At 41.5% G+C, this 23288-nt stretch overlaps 1 protein-coding gene and 1 pseudogene across 3 annotated transcripts in view; both read left to right on the top strand.

Moving 5' to 3' along the window:
* The first annotated feature begins 13185 nt into the window (after positions 1–13185).
* Positions 13186–14667, top strand: LOC117467967 (DNA excision repair protein ERCC-6-like; annotated as a pseudogene).
* A 4235-nt stretch (positions 14668–18902) lies between these two features.
* Positions 18903–23288, top strand: part of nin (ninein (GSK3B interacting protein)) — a 40573-nt gene continuing 36187 nt past the window's right edge. For all 3 annotated transcript variants that reach the window (XM_034110822.1, XM_034110821.2, XM_034110823.1), the window contains exon 1: positions 18903–19208. The gene's annotated coding sequence lies outside the window, so the exon portion shown is untranslated. The remainder of the gene's footprint in view (positions 19209–23288) is intronic.

Here is a 23288-nt window from a genome sequence, read left to right as displayed (position 1 = left end):
TCCCTTTTCAGCTCCCGCTCTGTGCACACCGCCCACTGGCGCCCCAGAGCTGCCCTTGCTGCGTCATGACGTCACCGTTTACATCGCTGATTTTGCCCCCCCAACGGCAGCCATTACGGCAGCTCACAACAACAACAACTGCGTCGGGTCGATGATCGTGTTGCTTTTAATCACACGAAGCCAGAATAAATTGAATAACGACTTCTCAAACCTTATACTTTTCTCCAGAGTGCCGTGGTTCATTGTTTATTAATGTGTTTCTGCAGCATTTACCGACCGCTGCAGTGCTGGCTGCTCTTCCACGGGAGTTTATTCTCCCGTTAGCTCCCGGTTAGCTCACACTGCAGCGGCCGCTCTAAAGTATTCACTGTCCGACTCACACAAGCAGCTGATGCATATCCCCAGTTCCCTTAGCCTAAGTGAATGTGTGTCAGTCTGAATTGACACTGTTTGGTATCACAACGCTGTTATGAAAGTTTCTCTGGTATAAAACGGGTGATGTTAGCATAGCAACCGAAGCTAAACTGACTACTTGCATCCGATAGCTGCAATAATACAAAACAACACGTCTTCCTCTCTCCACAATGATCGATAACAGTGAACGGATGGTCAAAGTAAGGCACAAATAAACAGAATCACACGAAGCCTGGTTAGTGTTGCCTGACTTTATAAAGTGTGTTTATAGGCACTACTGCTTGTAGGCAGGCATAACAGTCGACCCATGGGAGGTGGGTTTAGTTTCCTGCATGCCTCGACGTAAGAGAGACGTAAGCGACGTCACCTCTTAGCTCCAAAGCTCTTGCCTCTGGACCGACAATTTTTTGGAGCTGGAAATGAAGCGGATTCCGGAGCTAAGAGCCGGCGCAGCTCCGGTGTGAACTGGAAAACCCAGCGCTTTTCAGGCTCTAGCTCCGAGCCGGAGCTGAAAAGGCGCTGGTGTGAAAGGGGCATCTGTCTACCGGGCCATTTTCGTTCCTACCCTCACCTATGGTCATGAAGGATGGGTCATGACCGAAAGAACGAGATCGCGGATACAAGCGGCCGAGATGGGTTTCCTCCGCCGGGTGGCTGGTGTATCCCTTAGAGATAAGGTGAGAAGTTCGGTCATCAGGGAGGGACTCGGAGTTGAGCCGCTCCTCCTTCGCGTCGAAAGAAGCCAGTTGAGGTGGTTCGGGCACCTAGTTAGGATGCCACCTGGGCGCCTCCCTAGGGAGGTGTTCCAGGCACGTCCAGCTGGGAAGAGACCAAGGGGTAGACCTAGGACCAGGTGGAGGGATTATATCTCTTCGCTGGCCTCGGAGCGCCTTGGGATCCCCCAGTCAGAGCTGGTTGATGTCGCCAGGGAAAAGAAAGTTTGGGGCTCTCTGCTGGAACTGCTACCCCCGCGACCCGACCACGGATAAGCGGGAGAAGATGGATGGATGGATGGATGGATAGAAAGTCGGCCATTTTGAAAAATGTGCGTTTTTCAGCCATTTTAAGCATATTCTTGCGAACTCCTCCTAGGGGAATGATCGGAAAAATTCCAATCCAGGTCAGGTTTAGCCCGTATCCAATATGATACTTAATTGAGGAGCACATTTTTGAAAAATTACTCGTGGAGGTCGTAAGCTAACAGCGAATACACCATTTTTGACAATTTACATGGCGCAAATTACTCCAAACAGGGTTCTTACCTTTTCCAAAGTCAAATTCAAGCACTTTTCAAGCATTTTCAAGGTGCATTTTCCAGCTTTTCAAGCATCTTACAGCTGTTGTAAATTATATATTTATATACACATACTCAAATGATTATTTCCCTACCTCACATTAAATCAGATGTTCTTTATGCTATAAACAACCAAATGTGTGTTTCGTGATAGCCTTCTACAAGAGGATGAAAAATTAAAGAAAAGAAAACTAAGTTTAATATTTCAAAATTAGTGATCTGTACGTAGACTAGGCCTCCCATATAACCTGGCTGAGCCGATATAAAACAATCAGCCAAATAACTTTTCAATACATTATTGATTAATTGTTGAGGTACTTTTAGGTTGGCAGTGAACATAAGTCAGAGTTAAATTGTGTACTTCTACTCCACTACATGTATTTAATACCTTTAGTTACTTTACAGATGTGGATGAATAATGTGAAATATAATCAAGTGTTAAATCAGACTTGAGTTCCACCTGGAGTAAATTCACAATCTACCCTGCAGTATACAAAGTCATTCAAACTAGCTGAACCTTCACCAGCTTTGAGAACACTTTCATGATCAATCATTATAAAAAATATCATATATATTATTCTGAAATGGACCAATCTGCACAACGACTACTTTTACTGTCGCTACTTTAACTATATTTTGATGAGAATACTTTTGTACTTTTACTTGAGTAACATTTTTAATGCAGTACTTTTACTGAAACAGAGTATTCCTACACTCTGGGTACTTCTACTTTTACTAAGTACAATATCTGAGTACTTCTACTTTTACTCAAGTACAAGATCTGAGTACTTCTACTTTTACTCAAGTATAAGATCTGAGTACTTGTACTTATAATTTCACTACAAGATCTGAGTACTTGTACTTTTACTCAAGTACAATATCTGAGTACTTATTCCACCTCTGGTAGTGTATTAGTTTGAATTGTAGCCACAAAATCACACAGAGCTGCATAAAAATAGACTCACAATGGTAACAAGTGGAAAATAATATTTACAAATGTGTACAGTAGGTAATTTTGACTACTCAAGACACCTGACTTATACATCTTCAAAGGAAGACTGTGTTCATTCTACAATTAAATGGGATTAAAGCAAAATGTAGTTTTACTTGTATAATACTTCCATTTTATATAAAAGACAGTTTGTTTTCATCTGTTTTCAAATAAACAAAGTCTTGGCTTTCAGAATATTAAATTTGTTTCGGCAAATTCAGATGATAAATACAACTTTGAAGCTTGTAACGGCATAATTACAAGCAGAGAACGGACTAATGTAACGTCACAGCAGGCATAGCAACAGCCGGTGTTTCTTGTAAGTGTTTCCCCGGTACACAAACGCAAAAAGTCAATGTGACTGATTTCGATAGATCAAGTTACATTTGGTTTAGGCACGAAACATACAGTAGAAATACATTGCTTTCAAAATTGCTCTGTGTCGAATCAATAGATTATATTTCATGACTATAACACGAAATGCCGTGAGTGCTTCATCCTCTGAACACCACACGATGGCGACTGTAATGCACATAACATAGCTCAGCTCCTCTGAAATGATAGTCCCCTGCAATTATTATTATCCCTCAATCGAGTTCGCTATTCAGCTCGCTAACGTTAGCTTAAACAAATGTAACATGCAACGTTAGCCTAATCTAAAATGCTCTAATACGGCGTACCTTTCATGTGGCTCGTCAGCGCAGACTATCCCATCGTTATTTTTGCACACTTTGCAGGAGGCTACTTGTGGGCTTGACCCACGTCTTATATTGTATTTGTCTTCTGCTAGCCAACGCTCGTTGAAACTGCAACCTCCTGGCACACAGTCATCTATCACTCTCATCAGAATGCCCAGGTCACACGTAACACAAACACTTGCAGGTCGCGAGCATAGCGCAGGAAGGCCGCAGCGGAGCTGTTTTATGTAGAATCGAAGCAATTCTTTTCTTTTAATCTAAAAACCGAACTATTCAGTCAGACAGCAATTTATTCTAAAAGTAAAGCAATTACATTTTCAAGCACTTTATCTCAATTTCAAGCACCATTCCCAAAATTCAAGCACTTTCCCAACCTTGAAAACACCACGTCAAATTTCAAGCATTTTCAAGGATTTCAAGCACCCGTACGAACCCTGTCCAAACTACTCGGATATAGTTATTCCGATATTCACGAAACGCTGTATACATATTGCTATTATGATTGCACATATATTTCAAATTGCCTTCTATTAGCCCCGCCCCCCAGAAAGTCGGCCATTTTGAAATATGTGCGTTTTTCAGCCATTTTAAGCACATTTCTGCAGACTCCTCCTGGGGGAATGATCGGAAAAATTCCAATCCAGGACACGTTCAGCCCCTATCCAATATGATGCTAAATTGAGAAGAACATTTTTGATAGCTCAATCTGCCCCTTCCACCGAGGTCTTCAAACCCGGCCTTAAGACCCTCTTCTTTCGGCAGGCCTTCCAATAAACTTTGAGCACGGTACACCTGGAGTACTGCCATTTTTATCGCTATCTCCGACTTTTATTTTTGTACTCTATTTTATATTTTATATTTTGATTTCTTATTATTATTACAATTATTTGTTTAATCTCTCAAAAGTGTATCAGTATCCCTTGTTGTGAAGCACTTCGAGATTTGTCTTGGCAGATGAGAAGCGCTATATAAATTAAATATATTATTTATTATTAATCATGGAGGTCGTAAGCTAACAGCGAATACACCATTTTTGACGATTTACATGTCGCAAATTACTCCAAACTACTCGGATATAGTTATTCCGATATTCATGGAATGCTGTATACATATTGCTATTATGATTGCACACATATTTCAAATTGCCTTTCATTAGCCCTGCCCCCAAGAAGTCAGCCATTTTGAAAATGATGCGTTTTTCATGCATTTTAAGCACATTCTTGCAAACTCCTCCTAGGGGAATGATCGGACAAATTCCAATCCAGGACAGGTTCAGCCCCTATCCAATATGATGCTAAATTGAGAAGAACATTTTTGATAGCTCAATCGTGGAGGTTGTAAGCTAACAGCGAATACACAATTTTTGACGATTTACATGTTGCAAATTACTCCAAACTACTCGGATATAGTTATTCCGATATTCATGAAACGCTGTATACATATTGCTATTATGATTGCACACATATTTCAAATTGCCTTCCATTAGCCCCGCCCCCCAGGAAGTCGGCCATTTTGAAAATTGTTCGTTTTTCATGCATTTTAAGCACATTCTTGCAAACTCCTCCTAGGGGAATGATTGGAAAAATTCCAATCCAGGACAGATTCAGCGCATATCCAATGTCATGCTAAATTGAGAAGGAATAGTCCTTCGCTCAAACGGGGAGCACGTAAGATAACGGAGAACTTTACATTTTTGACGATTTACATCAGGTCACGTTCAGCCCCTATCCAATATGATGCTAAATTGAGAAGAACATTTTTGATAGCTCAATCGTGGAGGTCGTAAGCTAACAGCGAATACACCATTTTTGACGATTTACATGTCACAAATTACTCCAAATGACTCCAAACTACTCCCATATACTTTTTCCAATATTCACGAAACGCTGTATACATATTGCTATTATGATTGCACACATATTTCAAATTGCCTTCCATTAGCCCTGCCCCCCAGAAAGTCGGCCATTTTGAAAAATGTATGTTTTTCATGCATTTTAAGCACATTTCTGCAAACTCCTCATAGGGGAATGATCGTAAAAATTCCAATCCAGGACAACTTTAGCGCATATCCAATGTCATGCTACATTGAGAAGGAATAGTCCTTCGCTCAAATGGGGAGCTCGTAGGCTAATGGAGAATGTACCATTTTTGACCAATTATATGTCAGATAAGCCACTGAGGCCTGCCTGTCTGCCTGGCACATCAACTCTCACACACACACACACACACACACACACACACACACACACACACACACACACACACACACACACACACACACACACACACACACACACAAACACACACACACACACACACACACACACACACACACACACACACACACACACACACACACACACACCTACTGTTAGTCCAACAACACCCTTTGCTGGCGGCATATTCATTACAACAGACACCTATACACTCCCTAACCCTACTGTTTATTTGCAGATATCTCCTAAAGCTTACAAATAAAGTGTGAAATGTAGGCCTGTTACATTTAAAATTGAGCAATATATATTATACACACTGTTCTGCTTTCTGCACTGACCTCAGCAGCTGTTCTCACTGTAACATCACCTAACATCCAGGGGACATGTGATTAGTGAGTAAACAAACGGTAAAGGGCAGAAATTCTGATGCACATTTGATCATCTCTAATAACTTATAATCACAACGGGAACAGATTGCAGAGCTGTGCTTCATTGACAGAAGTTGTTAGGAGATATAGGCTTAAATCTCCTCGCGTTCCTACAAGCTGTTATCTTACATGAAGGGAATCCAGAGCATACACTTAACCGTTTAACAATAATCCACTTTAATGGTAATATACAATGCAATACAATCAAATACATTACCATACACAATCATATCGTATTATGTGTAATGTCAGGAGTTTGGCCTACTCCTGGCTCCTGCCCACAGGCCACCAGACCTCCTGTCCCAGCGACGCGTGAAGAGAGAGACAGAACAGCAAGCTGGATAGGCTTTCATACCAAATGATACAGGAGGGGGTGGAGTTTAAGGACAACTGGTCCAGTCATCTCATACAAACACCTCTGACCCTCACTGTCTCCTATTTCTGCAGCCTCTGCACCGACACACATCCCCCATCACATTCCGAGACCACAGTGGGGTCTCGGTCCAGCTCCCCCACAGCAATAAAACCTTTACCAGCCCTTGGTCTACCGCCATTTTGGTCCTCACATTTATGAAAGGATGAAACAGATAACTCAATATAAAACACACTTCTTAAATATCAGATGCTGCAATCCCTCTTTTGCACTCTCCTAAAAGAGTGCAACTTACACAAGGCACTTGAAACATAACTATTGTCATTCCTCTCCAATATCATCAGAAACTGAGATCCAAAATATTTGAAATCGTGAAGGAACAGAACGTCACTTCCCATGGCAGTGAAGGAACCATGAGGGGGCAGCTGAGTGCTAAGAAGCGGTCTCCTGGTGGTGAATCATCAGCCCGCCTGCCCGCCCCCCCCCAAAGGAATAGCCCACAACGACAGCTGATAGGGAGGGGGAGATGCGGCTTTCCCTTCACGGGTGGAACTGATCAGAGAGAAGTAGACTCCTCTGCTGCTCGACAAGTCCCCCAGCCCACTGCCAGCCGCTTCCAAGTCGTCTGCTGCCTGGATGTCCTCGACGTCCTTCCCCGGTCCGATGATGATGCCTCCTGGGACGACTGCTGGATGGATGTCCTCGAGGTCCTTCCCCGGTCCGATGATGATGCCTCCTGGGACGACTGCTGGATGGATGTCCTCAAATGTCTTTCTATTATGTATTTAGATTAAATGTATATCCCCATAATGACCTCAACAATAAAGTCTATGGCTTTTACTTCTTTACCAGACTAGTTACATGATGTTGTCCAAATTACATTGTGTCTCATTACATTACTATGTTTTAGCTTAACTGTAAATATGTTCTTTCTACATTTCAAACCTCAGTTACTTTAATACCTGTTGAAACATTAGTTGACACATTACTCACCGGTCAGCCTCTCCAGTATTTCATTCTGGACTTACATCTCTCCCAGCAGCCCCTTGGCCACTGATTCTCTACCTGTGTTTCCTGCTATAACTCAATCAATACTAGAGACATGTAAACATTCACCAAACAGCCTCTTATCCCCAAATATGGAGCAGGTCAATTCTAAAACTGTCAATCAATGGTCAGATTGAACAATGGAGTTGGGCAGCAGGTTCCTTTCAGTCCCTAAATGAAAAATGTACATTGTAAAGTTTACACTCCCCCTTTAATCACGTCAGGGTCACCATTTGTTAGGAGATATAGGCTTAAATCTCCTCGCGTTCCTACAAGCTGTTATCTTACATGAAGGGAATCCAGAGCATACACTTAACCGTTTAACAATAATCCACTTTAATGGTAATATACAATGCAATACAATCAAATACATTACCATACACAATCATATCGTATTATGTGTAATGTCAGGAGTTTGGCCTACTCCTGGCTCCTGCCCACAGGCCACCAGACCTCCTGTCCCAGCGACGCGTGAAGAGAGAGACAGAACAGCAAGCTGGATAGGCTTTCATACCAAATGATACAGGAGGGGGTGGAGTTTAAGGACAACTGGTCCAGTCATCTCATACAAACACCTCTGACCCTCACTGTCTCCTATTTCTGCAGCCTCTGCACCGACACACATCCCCCATCACATTCCGAGACCACAGTGGGGTCTCGGTCCAGCTCCCCCACAGCAATAAAACCCTTACCAGCCCTTGGTCTACCGCCATTTTGGTCCTCACATTTATGAAAGGATGAAACAGATAACTCAATATAAAACACACTTCTTAAATATCAGATGCTGCAAAGTCCAGCCATGTGTCACACTTCTTTTAAACATCACTGTTGGCTGAAATCGTCTCAGGAGAATACTTCAGTGTACCGTTGGTTATAGCTCCTCTAGAGACACTCCTCTCTCCTCTAAATCAGTGTATCCTCGGTTACGGCTCTTCCAGACAGCCTCCTCGATAATCGATCCTCGACGAGCCTTTAGAGACATTTGTTTTCCTTCGAGACGGCGCGCCGACATCCGTTTCCAGGTCGCTGCCGGAGGACCTGGGAGTCTGGGACGCGAAAATTATAGAAATGAGAAACGGCTCACTTCCCAGGACTCACGCGCGTCTGCTTGACGCCGGGACGACCGGCTGCCCTCCCCGACAGGCGCACGGACGCGAGGGCCAGCTCATCACTGCGCGCACAAGTGCGACCGCAGTTTTAATTTAGTTTATTTTTTGCATTTTTTTATAATCATTATTTGTAATACTTTCTGCTGACACTAGGTGGGGCTGTGCCACCTGCCCCTAATGACCAGTCGCCACTGCTGCTATCGTTATCTAACAGCACATGTCTATATCGTTAGCTAACGATAGCTAGCTAGCTTTAAAACTTTGCTTGAAAAATGTCAATATTGTTAAACACAGCAGTCATGAGACGTACTCGGTTTTCCTCCCCCTTTTTCTCCAAAATAGATAGCGTTAATAATAATATCAGTAAGGTAAAGCTAGTTAGCTACCTATCTAGCTATGACGACAGGTAGCTAGCAGCTCACACCTGTTTTCCTGGTGTTTAGCTGTCTGGCTAGATTTAAACATTTGCTTGAAAAATGCCAATAAACACAAAACAGTCATCAGACATACCTCTGTTTTCCTGGTGTTTTTCCTCCTGCCTCTTTCTTCGCCTTTTCCAATGCGCCCCAGAAGGCTTTTTGTTGGGGTTGCCCCTCTTCATGTTCTTAGTGACTCAGTGAAGTTCTAATTCTTGTTCAAGATAAGTCTCTCGCGTCCGTGCAGGTGCGGGACACGTGAAACACAAATGGACAAAACCAAAAAAAACATAGTGGGGGGTGCAGTGTTTTGGGGCGCCCCTACATTTTATTTTTCATATTCTCAAACAAACATATGAATCCTGATCTGGGGGGCGACTACCAAAATAATAATCTGGGGGGCGCCTAAAAAAAGAACAAAACATATAAATATATTTAAAAAAAATATTTATCTGGCGTGCACCTCCTGCGCTCCCTCTACAGTTTAGCGCCCTAGGCGAACATCTACAATGCCAGTGCGGCAGGCCGGCCCTGGCTTGCCCAGCTGGAAGGTTCATTCTCTAATTCTGATCCTGGCCTGCTGCAGCAACCTCGGCCTTCCACCTGTGTTTGGTTTGATGCACCATCCAACATGCCTACAGCACACTTCCACACACTGCTGACACTACTGACAGTCTTATTCTTACATAAACAATTACTCTGAGGTATTTTATGTTAAACTGTTAAATAAACATCTGATTGTCATTTAACTCTGTGTGGCCTCCCTCTTTGTTTCCAGCCTTAAGTAAGGTTGTAACAGTATGATGACAGCAGAGATTGCGCTAGACTTTTTCACTGCCCGTCATTTTGACGGACAGGATCGTAAAACTTCCGTCAAAATCCAGAATTACCCGTCGGCCTTTACACAACTCTGACGAGGAGGGGGGGGGGGGAAGCATGCTCTTGAACTGTCAACGGGGGGAGGGACAGTTCACATGCGCCGTGTTATGCATGGCTGCTGCACCTCGCGGGAGTGTGCACAGCGTAAAGCCTTAACTCACAGACATTTCAATGATTTGTACGGCACAGTTAGGTTTAGAAACTGTATGATTTCCTTTTTGGAGGGCATGCATAACACTGCATACCACCGGAGCCTCGCTGCGGGGAAACGTTGGCGCTGTTCCGAGTTTGTTCTAATCTGTCAACATGACGGACTGCTTTCAGATTTGTCCGTCATTGATAAAAAAAATCCGTCATAGACGGAAAATATTCGGTTAACGTGACCTCTGGATGACAGTGACTTTAAACTACCAGAAAAACATTGTGTAGAAATTGCGGACATGTACCATCAGCATGAGGACACCACAGTGGTTTCCAGTAGTTTGTTGTGGGAAGCCCTGAAAAACACAACTGATTGTCATATGTTGTATCAGTGTGTTAGAAATACAAATAAAAGTAACATGTTCATGTGGTGGTCTATAAATGTGACTGACAGAGTGATCATTATGAAAACTGCAAGCATGTACATTAGTATGATACTCAGTCGACATAACACTTAAAACAATTACGTCAAAGTCACTGCCAGTTTTCTCGGTGCAAGTTCCTTTATCAAGACCATGTGCAATTTGTCTGAAAAGCAAATGAATGCACATAGTTGCATATCTGCTGTGATAACCCTAGCTTAAACTAGGCCAAACCTTAACTGGGCTTATATCAAAGCATGTAGCCATAAAACAAGGCTTATATAGAAATCTGAAGCCATAGAACAAGGCTCCTCATGAAACATGCCACTATTAAACTTGAACAGAAACAGTCAAACCAACTTGAAGAATATTGTTAGGCCACAGAACAGGGCAACATGTTAATCTTAATTCTGGACCAAAATATGGTTCTGTATGCCTCATCTCCAAAAACACCAGGAAGAATAGAGTAACAAAAAAGGATTTCCCTTTCTGCTATCAATAACACCTGCAACAAAAACATGTATAAATGATGATGTCTCACTGCAAACACATTGGGAATATAACTTTGATATAGCGGAAATTCTATGTATCTCAATTTATTAATTTGTACTCAACACATAGCAGGTAGTGATCAGCGTGATCGGGTTGTCTGCTCCATGCAGGAAACAAAATGGCATCCTTAGAGCCAATGTTGTACTGGTAGCATTGGAATATAAATACGATACATAATTTATAATTTCATGCAATTCAAATGTGTAAAAAAGTTATAGTACTGCACTGGAACTCACCAGCAGGCTAACCAGGGGGGTCCACATTTGTGGTTTTCCAGGTCGGCACAGCAAACATGTCCACAATGTGAACATCTTTTCCCTGTTCAGAGTATTGATCATTACCTCAAATCAACCAACACAGAATGTGTAGCCTACCTCAAAACGTGTAAGTTTGAGACTATATAGAAATTACATGTCTCTGGGTAGCCTCCCCCACTATCTTCAGACAGGCATTTCCAATCTAAAAGTAATTAAATGAAAAAAGAAATTTAGTCACATGACAAACTGAACTTCAATGTCATTTTCTTTTGACTTTAAATCTAAGTGTGTGAAATTACAGCAAAATGTGTGTACTTACATTGGCATCCATGCACCGAGCTAAACTCAAAGTCAGAAAGTCCTCACGGGTGACACAGACATCTCCATCTCTGACTATTAGTTCTCCTGCAGGTTCACTGCTGTCAAGGACGTATTTCAGCTAAAAAGCAATTCAATATTCTGTTATCCAACAGTTGAGCAACCCACTATCATCCTCATTGCACTGCGTGTTGGCATAAGCCATCCGTCAATATGATGTTGATTGGATTTGTCAATTACCAGTTTGTCCTGAAGAGGACCCAAGTCCTTCCTCCATTTCTCTCCTCTGCAAGCATATGAATGTTGCATTCCTTCATTCGTTTTCAGATACTGGTGGTGATAGAGAAAAGCCAGCTTAGTCAGTCCACGATCTGAACACACAAAAAGCATTTGTCTTTTGAGAATAATAGTCATTCCAATTGTTAGTCCTCCTGGACCTGGCCGGTTCAGGATCCTGTATTTGTTATTCTATTTAAGAAAAAACAATCTTCGGATGTTAATTGCACCACAGCGGGTTTGATCAATTAACAGGATTAAGAGATTATATTGAGACTCTTACTTTCCAATCTGTAATACGGCCTTAGCCGTGAGACAATCAGCTGCTTCTTGGTTCCGTTGCCTTTCACCACAGTGGCCACACCTTTGGAAGTGACACGGGCAACCGCAAATGGTCCTTGGTGATGGCTAGCCAGACCTTCTTTACGGGACCGTTTCATGGAGTTTTCGGAGATGAGCACCTCATCACCACTGTTGATGGAGCAAACGCGTACGTTTCGCTTACGTTTTCCATAAGACTTTTGCTGTCTTGCCTGGGCATTTTCTATGTTGTTAAGAACCTTCAAAATCAGAGTGAATTGAAGTTAATATTCTCTCATATTAGCCTTCCAATGTCTGTTGGATTTGAAAGGGCACTGACCTTTTTATTCAACTCCTTCATTTGGCTCACCACAGTTTTGATGTCCTCCTCATGTCAAATGTAACTCCCATGGGACAGGCATTCATCACCTCAGGTAAGTGTGGATGCCGGTTGAACATCAAATACAAAGGAGTATGCTTTGTGGAAGCCTGGATACAAATAAGATGAGCATTTACCAAGGTAAAGGTCACTATTACCAGGGCTGCACATAACTGGTGCGCAGGTGCGCACCCCCCCGCCAAAACAGAGCACCGGATCATTTGAAACAAGGCGCATTTGCGCACCAACATTGAGAGAGAGAGAGAGAGAGAGAGAAAGAGAAAAAAAAGAGAGAAGAGAGAGAGAAAAGAAAAGAGAGAGATAGAGAAGAGAGAGAGAGATATTTGCGAGTTGCATAAGAACTGGTAAGATAGCAGGGTTTCCCACACATAGACTTTACTGGGGCGGGCCGCCCAGGTATATTAACGGCCGCCAAAGTATAATTCGCAAGCTATTTAGGTTTAATTGTTTTAATCCGTCCACAAGCACGACGGCATCTGCGATTCCTCGCTCTAACCCTCGCTATTGCGTGAAGGGTCTGCTTTATGCGCTCCGCACAGTAACCCTGCTGCGTGCTCACTCGTGCACCCCCGTTCATAAAGTCAAGTACCCCTCAAAAGGTCCGGTTTATTTCATTTTAAGGATGCGCACCAAGCAACATGCTCCTTTGAGAACATGGGCAACAAAGTTATGTGCACCCCTGACTATTACCATCAGGTACTGTAAAGGTAACAAAAAACATTTAATGAACAAACATGAGGAAAACATCATGAATCACTTACTTGCAAAGCTGTGTTTATGCCATACACAACTGCAGGCAGGTGGATCCCAGTCATTGTGTTTTTGTTGACATATTTTCTAAGAGCCCGTTTTACATTTTGATTTGTTCGTTCATCCTAAACATTGAAAACATTTTCAGAATAATATTTAATTATATTTTTCTTACAAAAGTCTGAAGACATGTACGAATTACATTAAAAAAATAATGAATTCATTACCTGGCCTTTTGTCAAAGTCAAAAACTTGACAGCCGGATAAAGACAATTGAAGAACTTCTTGCTCAGAACGACTCTTAGCTGGCTAAGCACACACTGCTGGTCATGCCAACTTCTCTCATCACAAACTGGACCAAGGAGTTTGCCAAATGGACTCCTGGCATGAGGGTCAAGGAGTTTCACGGATCGAGCAAGGAGAGGACCATGAATTTGGAGAAAGTTCAGAGGTGAAGTGGTGTTATCATCAGCACGTACACTATGCTTATGTATAACTGGCAGCAATTGTCATCTTACAATGGCAAAGAGTTCACATGGGGACTACATGATCCTAGATGAGGCACACAAGATAAAATCCTCAACTACAGCCAAAAGTGCCTACACCATTCCTTCTCCTAACTGGCACTCCAGTCCAAACAACCTTAAGGTTCAAGGTTCTTTATTGTCAAACTAACATAGCTACATGTAGTAATTATGTCGTTGAAAATCTTAGGTCACAGGCTTCTCCAACAATGCAACACAATAATACAGATAAGCAGACAATATTAAGTGGAATAGTGCAATACGAGTCCATATACCAGTTATTGGAATGATATATTAGATAATAGATCAATTGTTACCTGAAGGAATTGTGGGCTCTCTTTGACTCTTAGGCACAGCTAAAACCTTCAAAAAGGAGTACGAGAACCCAATCACCCGGGCCAGAGAGAAGGACACCACTCCAGGGGAAAAGGCCCTCGGGTCTTGAATGTCTGAGAACCTCATAGCCATAATCAAACCCTACTTCCTCCGCAGGGCAAAAGCAGAAGTGCAGAAAAACAATAAGAAAGGCCAACTTTATTGTAAAGAGGAATATTCAGAGACCAAGGATGGCAAAGTCCAAAATATTCCAAAAGACTCTGGCGCAGTCATGCCAACACTGACTAGAAATAACGACTTAATTTTCTGGACTTACCTTAGTCCTTTTCAGGAAGATATTTACAGGCAGTTCCTTTCACTTGACCACATCAAGGAGCAGCTCACAACCAGATCACCTCTAACTGAACTGAACATAATGAAAAAGTTGTGCGACCATCCAAAACTGCTCTCTGCTGCAGCCATAGCCAAGTTAGGCTTAGAAGAAAGTAAAGCTCAAGGTCTCTGGAAAGTATACACAGAGTTCTAAATAATACAATTAACAGATATACATTTATCCAAGGTATATATGCGTTCACACCAAAAAGAGCCGGAACTAAGATTAGTTCATGAGAACCTTTTCACCCCCTTTTCCGTCCCTGCTAGAGAGCAGGGACTTTCGTGGGAGAAAAAGGTTCCTATGTCTGATTGGCTGGGCGGATTGCAAACCACGCCCCGTAAAACTCCAAAAAAGTTTTGTGAAGCCGCCATTTTATTATCCTCGCATTAGCATTATTAGCATTAGCATTAGCCCAGCGCAGAAACGCAGAGAGACTAACTTATGGCAACACAAAATAAAACATGGGAGCGGTGGAGATGAGGAGGTGTCGGCGTTCTGGCGATTTACTCGGAAGGCTTCAGGAGAAGCTGCTGGGAGTCCCAGCAGCTTCTACTGAAGCCAGTCCCCAACTCCGGGGACTTCCGGCCGGGGACTTCGGGTGGCAGTAATAATAATAATAATAATAATAATATATCAATTTTATATAGCGCTTTTCTGAACCCAAAGACGCTTTACATTTGGGAGGGAGGGTAGACAAACAAAACAAAAACAAAGACAGAACCAAAAAGGAAACAAAACACAACAGAAAAGCAGTCAGGAGGAAGTTGATTGAGAGGGGGGGGGGGCTTATGGATAGAGAGTTGAAGAGGTGGGTTTTGAGGCGGGACTGGAACAGGGTGAGGGACTCAGACTCACGGAGGTCTTGGGGGAGGGAGTTCCAGAGCTTCGGGGCTGCCACAGAGAAGGCTCTGTCCCCGAAGCTCCGGAGTTTGGCCTTGGGGATTGAAAACAAACCGGCTGAGGAGGATCTGAGGGACCGGGGTGGTTGGTAGAGGGTGAGGAGGTCAGTGAGGTAGGGGGGGGGGCAGATGGTGCAGGGCTTTGTAAGTGAGGACCAGTATACGCCGTGAAGTGGTTTGCGGCCTGCCAGTAAACCCAAAGCAGAAGAAGAAGAAGTTACGTCAGCGGCTTCATTTGCTTAACTGCCCGTCCACACACAGGCATGAAAAAAATCTTGAAAAATCTTGATGCTGGGCGTGTCTGAAGCTTGGCGATTTTTTGCGAGCAATGCGACCAACAACCAATCACATGAATCTCCCGCCCCCGACATACAAAGCAATAGCAATGTTTACGAAATAAACTGGATATAAACTCCCCAAACAGGCGAAAACCTACCAGTTTCACCCACTGTCTCTGCCACCTCCCTCCATGCCTGGTTCCTCCGGTTTGTATCCCGGTAAATAGTTCTGGTCGTAAAGAACCGGGTGATTTGCTACCGTAATTTCTCGTTTGGAATATGAGGAAATGAACTGCGGTCTGGCTCTCCCAGCTTGCACGCAGTTTGATTGGCTAGCGCTTGTACTGGCGGGATTTGCATAAACGGGATTTGATTGGCTGATGCCAGCTTCGAAAGCATCGGGAGCAGAGGCGCGGGAAGGTATTTTGAGTGGGGGTGCTGAGGTGCTGGACTCCAGTGAACACTATTACGGGCACTATAGAGCAAGCACAAAAGCAATCCCCACACGCAAACACACAGTACACCCGCGACTGTTACAATGAAGGCTCGATAATCAGCTCACAGCATATAGGCAGGGGTAAAGTGCTATTTTTTACGAGTGGGGAGCGGACCTCACCTCCTCTAGGGAGGTCCGGGGGGATGCTCCCTCGGGAAGATTTTTTTTAAATATTGAAGTTAAAAGCATCAATCTGGTGGTGCACTTTGAGAGCAACATTAAGAGATCTATGGATACATCTCTCAGCACCCAGATGAAACACAACTGTAAGCAGATGTTCTTTTTCTTTATGGATATTTTACAAATCACTCCCCTTTCAAACTGTATTCTTGTTTTACTGCCATATAGTATTTCATAACTGTTTTTCCTTTATTTGTTTTATAACTATAATGATCATATGAAGGTGTGCCGCGGAAATAATCTTTTGAATAATTTGTGACCAAACCGTTTGAGACCCACTGGGATACTTAGACTAAAGTTAACTATCTAAACACTCAGAGAGTCCTTTAGCTCACCTGAGCCTCTCAGTCTGAGAGGAGAGCTCTCCTCCAGCTTGTTGTGGAACCAACAACAGAGCTCCGTATGTCCGTTAGTGCAGCTAGCTAACTAGATGCTAACAATACGGTCCCTGCTGCTGGCACCGGTCCCTCTCTCTCTCTCCCTCTCTCCCTCTCTCACACACACTAAATGCGCTATGTCCGCGCACACACACACACACACACACACACACACACACACACACACACACACACACACACACACACACACACACACACACACACACACAAGCACACTTTTATTTTATTTCCATGCAACTCTCTGATTGGTCTGGTGTCTTGCCTCTATTCACTGAACACGGGAAATTACAGACCTGCCGTCCTCTCGAGTGTCATGATGAGGTTCACGTAAAACACGGTTAATGTATTATATTATTGAGGTAGAATTGTCCGGTGCTACAGAAAAAACATTCGGGGCAGGCCAAAATATTATTTTACCAACAATGTGGAATTTATTGGCTACATATTACACAGATTATGCACAGCGGGAGCAGCAATAACCGTCAAATAATAATTCAGACAGGGGAGCTCCGCACCCCCTGCCTGCCGCTAGGGGGTGCTGCAGCGCCCTCAGCACCCCCCTTCCCGCGCCCATGATCGGGAGCGTCAAAAGTTGAACATTGCTCAACTTTTGATGCTCACGATGCTTGCAAAGCCATGCTCCGCTCCCCACAATGCAGTTCGGCGAAAATTCAAAATCTTCCACGTCACCCCATTCAAGTGAATGGGCGACGCTTTGAAAGATTTTTTTCATGCCAGTGTGTGGACGGGCAGTAGGCCTAATCCTCCCCCAGGGACTTATTCCGGTGTGAACGCGATCTCTGTACTTAGTTCATGAGAACTAAAGAGTTCTTTCATGAGAACTAAAGAGTTCTCATGAACTAAGTTCTGATGAACCTTTGTGGGAAAAGTACTGCGGTGTGAATGCGCCTAAATAGCTAAACTTTAGAAAGCTCACAAACACTGTTTGAAGCGCAACACATACTAGTTACATACGGCAAAATATAGACATTAACTGCAAACAAGTTTGGATTGTGTGAACACAGTTAATTGGCTCCTACAGTAACATTAAACAATATATTAACATATCAAATACAACATTTATGACACCACTCGTTCCACTTACTTCTCCTCAGGGGGGCCTGAAGCTAACTGAGGAAAGCAGCGAAATGTGCCGGTGCCAAGAATACCAAAATAAAACGTACTTTTCAAAATAAAAGTATTTTAAAGTGACAGTGACAAGTTTTACAAAGAAAGTATGGACAAAAATGATTTTACTGAAATATAAACAAGTGAAGTTATACATCGGTTACATCTGCTCATTACAGGAAAGTGCTCGACATCATTGAGCACATCCTGGGCAACAGAGGATTCAAAGTATTGAGATTGGATGGCACAATAATTCAGCTTGCAGAGAGAGAGGATAATCACTAAGTTCCAGACAAACAAAAACTACTCTGTCTTCCTCCTGAAGGTCATTCTTAAGTATTTGAGTGAAACAGGATTGATTGGGAGAATTTAAAACAACGTAAATACAGTGGTATAATTCCAAACATGTAATAAAAATAATTGTTATATTAATACAAATAAAAACATAATAAAATATAAAACTAATAATTATTAAATTATTATTATTATAAGAGTAATAATGAAATATATAATTATTAAATTATTTATATTATTTTTAATTTTTTGTTTATTTAATTGTATCATGTATTTTATTATTTATTTGCTTTCATTTTGATTTGATTTCCTCACGCTATATTCATGTTATGCACTATTACACCAAAAAAATGAAAGTGTTTTTTTTCTATTTTCTATTAATATTATTATGAAACTATTTTTTATTTGATTTTAATGCTATTTTATATGAATATTCTATTGAAAAATAAGGCTTTTTTTATTGAAAAGTCTAGTTTCAATGCTTTCCTATGTGACCCAGAAACTCCAATCAATGAAATCAATGCAGCATTGAGTTTCAATACACTAACCAAGTGGACCAACAAACCTCTTTTTATTGACTTTTTCTCGTTTATATGAATATCTTTAGACATATTTAACTTTTTCTATATTGAAACTCTAATTTCTTTTATGATATCAAATATTTAGTTTGTTCCCAGGGGGCTGGCCTCTCTCCTCTCCCCGGTCACCGCCCCTTCCTCCCGGCAGACGCTTTTCAAACCCCGCTATATCCACCAGTCCATGGATGAAGCGAGTTCAGAAAGCCAGCTCCACTCTGAGCTCTTTTCTGGGGATAAAACGACCGAAACAAGTCTCAAAAACCCGCGCCGTCTTTAAACTAACGGCTGGTTTATCATATCTTCCTGGAGAGGATTATAAACGCGATTAAACAGGAACAATGTTGTAAAAGTTATTTAAAAAAACGCGTTTAAAGTCAGCAAAAATCAGCAACAAATCTGTTGGAAAAGTAGCCAACTGTCGTCCAACTTCTGAGACTGTGGTGAGTGTTTTTATTTCACTTTAAAATGTTTTTTCATGGTTTTAATTAAAACATTTAGGGTGATTTTGGAGCGAGACCTAAACGTTTCCTCCCAAATTAGCCGCGTTAGCATAGCATCACTTTCAATGGAAATCCTCATTCACTTTTGTATAGCCTACCTGTTAACAAGACAATAACTTACTTTAAATGTAGTTAAACTGCACTCCACTCCACTTCATGCATTTATAAGTGTTCCCAAAAAGACACATTTAGTAATATTATATAAATAAACCTCAATTTAATTTTATTATTTAATTTATTAATATATATTCATTATACTAAGTTTTTTTTATTTCTCTTGTATATTTATATATTTGGTGTAAATACCTTATTTTAATTTTTGTATGTTAAATCTTTTATAATCAGTATATTTTTTACCTTCCCTTAAAACGTATTTTCTTATGTTGTTTTTATCTTTGCACCACCATACACAAAAGCAGATTATTTGTATGTGTAAACCTGGCAATGAACTGGATTCTGATTCTGATAACTGGTCATTTTTATCTTAAATTTGGTCTTTCTTGACGTTTTTAAATGCACTTTTCCTGTTAACATTATCAACAGCTGTCTTGTAAATCCTTTAACGTTTTTATAAATGACATGTGGCATTGACATTTTTTTATGTTACACTTATAGACATTTTTTCTCAGATGCAAAAGTAATCCCTGGAATTTCATCAAAAAAAAATGTGTTAATAGTTAAATGTAATAGTTTTGATATATTAATATTTTCAGCCCTGCAGGAAACTTCCTTTTGTCCCAAAGTCATCATCTCCTATCTCCAAAATGTTAAGAACTCTTTGCAAAATGCTTGTCCTTGACCAAAACAAATAAACAAAAAAGCTTCATCTGTAATCATCATGCCAAGTACTCTAAATGCATTTCTGATATATGTTGCTGTTCTTTGCAAAGGCACACTATAAAACAAGTGTATTCACTTATTTGCAAAGTGCATTTTTACAAATAAACTGATGCAATCTAGATGATGTCTGCAGTTATTTACCCATGCATGTTTCACTGGGAGGTTGTTTGAGAAAATAGTTTTTATTTTACCATATTGACATCTGTTGGAGATAATTAGCAGTGTCTGTGTGAGGGATTAACCTCCTTATAGTGACCTCTACTCGAGTGATTCTTGGGCTGCAGCAGCTGTGAAACTTTTTTATTAAAAATATCCTTTAATAAGATCAGGTCAGTAGTGAAATCTAAAAAAAAATCATAATACTTATTTTGCCTGCATTTGTTTGTATGTTTTTGACCTGTGTTTTATAGAATCTGCCATGCAGCTGAGGGGTGATGTTCTCACTTTTCATCGGCCTCTCAGACGTGCAGATGCAGAATACTGATGCGGTTTTTGTCTCTATTGTTGACGGTGAATGGGAACTCCAAGTGTGTGTGTGTGGGGGGGGGGGGAGACACCTGGCTTAGAGCAGCTGGAGAAGCACGGTCAGGACTCTTTTGTGGAGACATTTCTACAGACACTACTGAAAAGATCAACTCATGATATATAACCGCAGATCCTTATGAAAGACCTAAAACGTCCTGAATTAATTGAGAAAAATATAAGGCCTTAATGGCATTAAAATGTCACAAATCTATCTTTTATAAGTGTTAAAATAAAATGACAGGTGTTCTAGTTTGTTCAGCTTTGCACCATTTACTGGTACATTCATTAAGCTTCAGGTGGTTGACCAGTTGTGGGGAATGTGATTGCTTGAATAAGTCAGACTTCATCTTTTCTTTTGATAATGTCTTGCATTCATCTTTATATACATGGCTTTAATATGTCTTTTTGATTTCAAACTTGTTTTTGGTGCCACAAAAGGGCCTTAATTACTTCCCCGTAAATGGTCCGTACTGTTTTCAATAGCAGCTCTGAGGGTTAGGGCAGTTATTTCGCCCCATTTCTGAGATTAAAGTCAGAATGTTGAGAATAAAAGGCAGAATCTGAAGTCACTTTTGGTCAGATCCTAATCCTCTTCCGTACAGCGATGATGCATCTGAATGTTATTTAATAACCCTGCCCCTGTAACTGATGCTGTCAGATAGGAAATATTTGGCTCAAGGATTTTTATTTATTTATTGTAACCTTCTTTATTAATTCCTGGCGGCTTTTTTAGTTCAGTGTCGCTCTGCTGTCTTTGACCTTCGTCTTTATCATCAGTCTGGAGTATTTAAAGGAACATTTAGTCCCAAAACGGCCGCCTCTTATCAGTTTATCATCCTTAAAGGTGGGGTAGGTAAGTGTCAGAAACCGGCTCGAGATACACTTGTTATATTCCATGGAATGCTCCTAACATCCCGATAGCAATGAATATCTGAAGTGCTTTGACAAAAAATCCATAAAAAAATGTCATCTGTAGAAGCCGTAATACTGTAAAAAGTACAACCAATTGGATGGCCTACCTGCCTGTCAGCCTTCCATCGGGGCACAAACTTATCTCGTGCCCTCATTGGTCATGTGCGCGTTCGTGTGTGTTGGAGGAGGGGCTCTGTGAGGAAGTGGCAGATTTTCTCCGGTTGTGTATTTTCAAATTCTAGCGATCTCGAGCCGGTTTCTCAAACTTACCTACCCCACCTTTAACTTAAAGGTCCCATGTCATGGCCATTTCTACTGATCATAATTCCATTGTTGAGGTCTAGTTCAATTTTCCAAACTCACATTGGTTTCTCATACAGCATCTCTGTATAGTATGTGTATTCACTCTCTGTCCTACACGCCTTGTTGGAGCCCCCCCCCCCCCCCCTCCCTATGAGCCCACCGTGCTCTGATGTGTGATTATGTGTTACAATGGCATTTCTTAGCAACCAGAAAAGGACACCAGTAATGACAAACAGATGAGAATGCTGCGTGGGGTCAGGGTGCCGTGTTGGCAGGACGTTGCGGGGCTCGCTGCTGTGAGGAGCGGACAGTGTGAGCTCTATTACTGGTGTCGTTTCCTGGTTAATGCGTGGGGTCTGCGAGACTCAGCCTGAGCACACACACACGTGAGTGTTTGGCGAACTGTGAGTGGAGATCCACGGAGCCGAGGCTGAGAAAAGATAAGGTGTGTGCCGGTGAAACTCCGGAGTAGCGCGGCTGAGAAAATGTGTGTGGAGCTCCACGGATTGGTCCATTTGGACCTGGGTATGGTCACGTCACTATACTGAGGAAGTAAAAAATGGAAAAAGAGAAATGTCCAACGAGGCGTTCTGGGGCAGCATAGACAGGTATTTTCTGTGTTAGAGTTTTACTCGCTACAGGGTGCACTTTGAGGGTTTATGACTCTGCAGACCGTTCACATGCAGAACAACCTTCATAACAACAAGGGGACGGGTCATAACCAGAAAAGCATGACATGGGACCTTTAAGAATCTCCTCCTAGTCTCTTTACACCCTTCCTTTTTAAGTTAATATAAATATATATTTGAAGATTTGCCTTGCAGAATGTTTATATATTCTATAGTAAAGAAATCAAAAATATACTCTATATACAAATTATAATATTACAAAATGAAAACAAATCTTAATAATAATAGAATACAAAATAAAAATAAGGAAACATTTTGTAAAATAAAATATATTGATTTATTCTTTTAATACAGAACTGAAATCAGTGCTGAGGCATAAATCAATATTATAATGATAATTTTTCTAGTTAGATTTTGTAAATCATTATATTAGTATTTTCCCTGTTTTTAAAGACAGCATTTAAGAATGGTTATTTTCTGAAATGTACAGACTAACCCTTAACCAAATTAGTCAATACATCCACATTACTGATGATTATTAATCACAAATCTCAGTGTATGAAATATAGGGCTACTAGACCCCTTTATGTCATTGAGATGTATGAATACACCCAGGGTAATGAGTGGCGCGAATCACTCCGCCTCTCTCTTTTCCCCTGTGAACACCCTGAAGACGCAGAGACATAAGTCAAGCAGCTCCTAGTATAGTGTGTGCAATAGCATTTTAAAAAGTGTGTATTTGTACTCTTAACTATATTAGTTAACAAACTCTAACCTGCAAGAACCCCTGTGTGAATCCGAACTAGAAGAC

The sequence above is a fragment of the Pseudochaenichthys georgianus genome, chromosome 22, assembly GCF_902827115.2.
Source record: "Pseudochaenichthys georgianus chromosome 22, fPseGeo1.2, whole genome shotgun sequence".
In the NCBI taxonomy this organism is placed as follows: domain Eukaryota; kingdom Metazoa; phylum Chordata; class Actinopteri; order Perciformes; family Channichthyidae; genus Pseudochaenichthys; species Pseudochaenichthys georgianus.
This window is presented reverse-complemented; position numbering and strand designations above follow the sequence as displayed.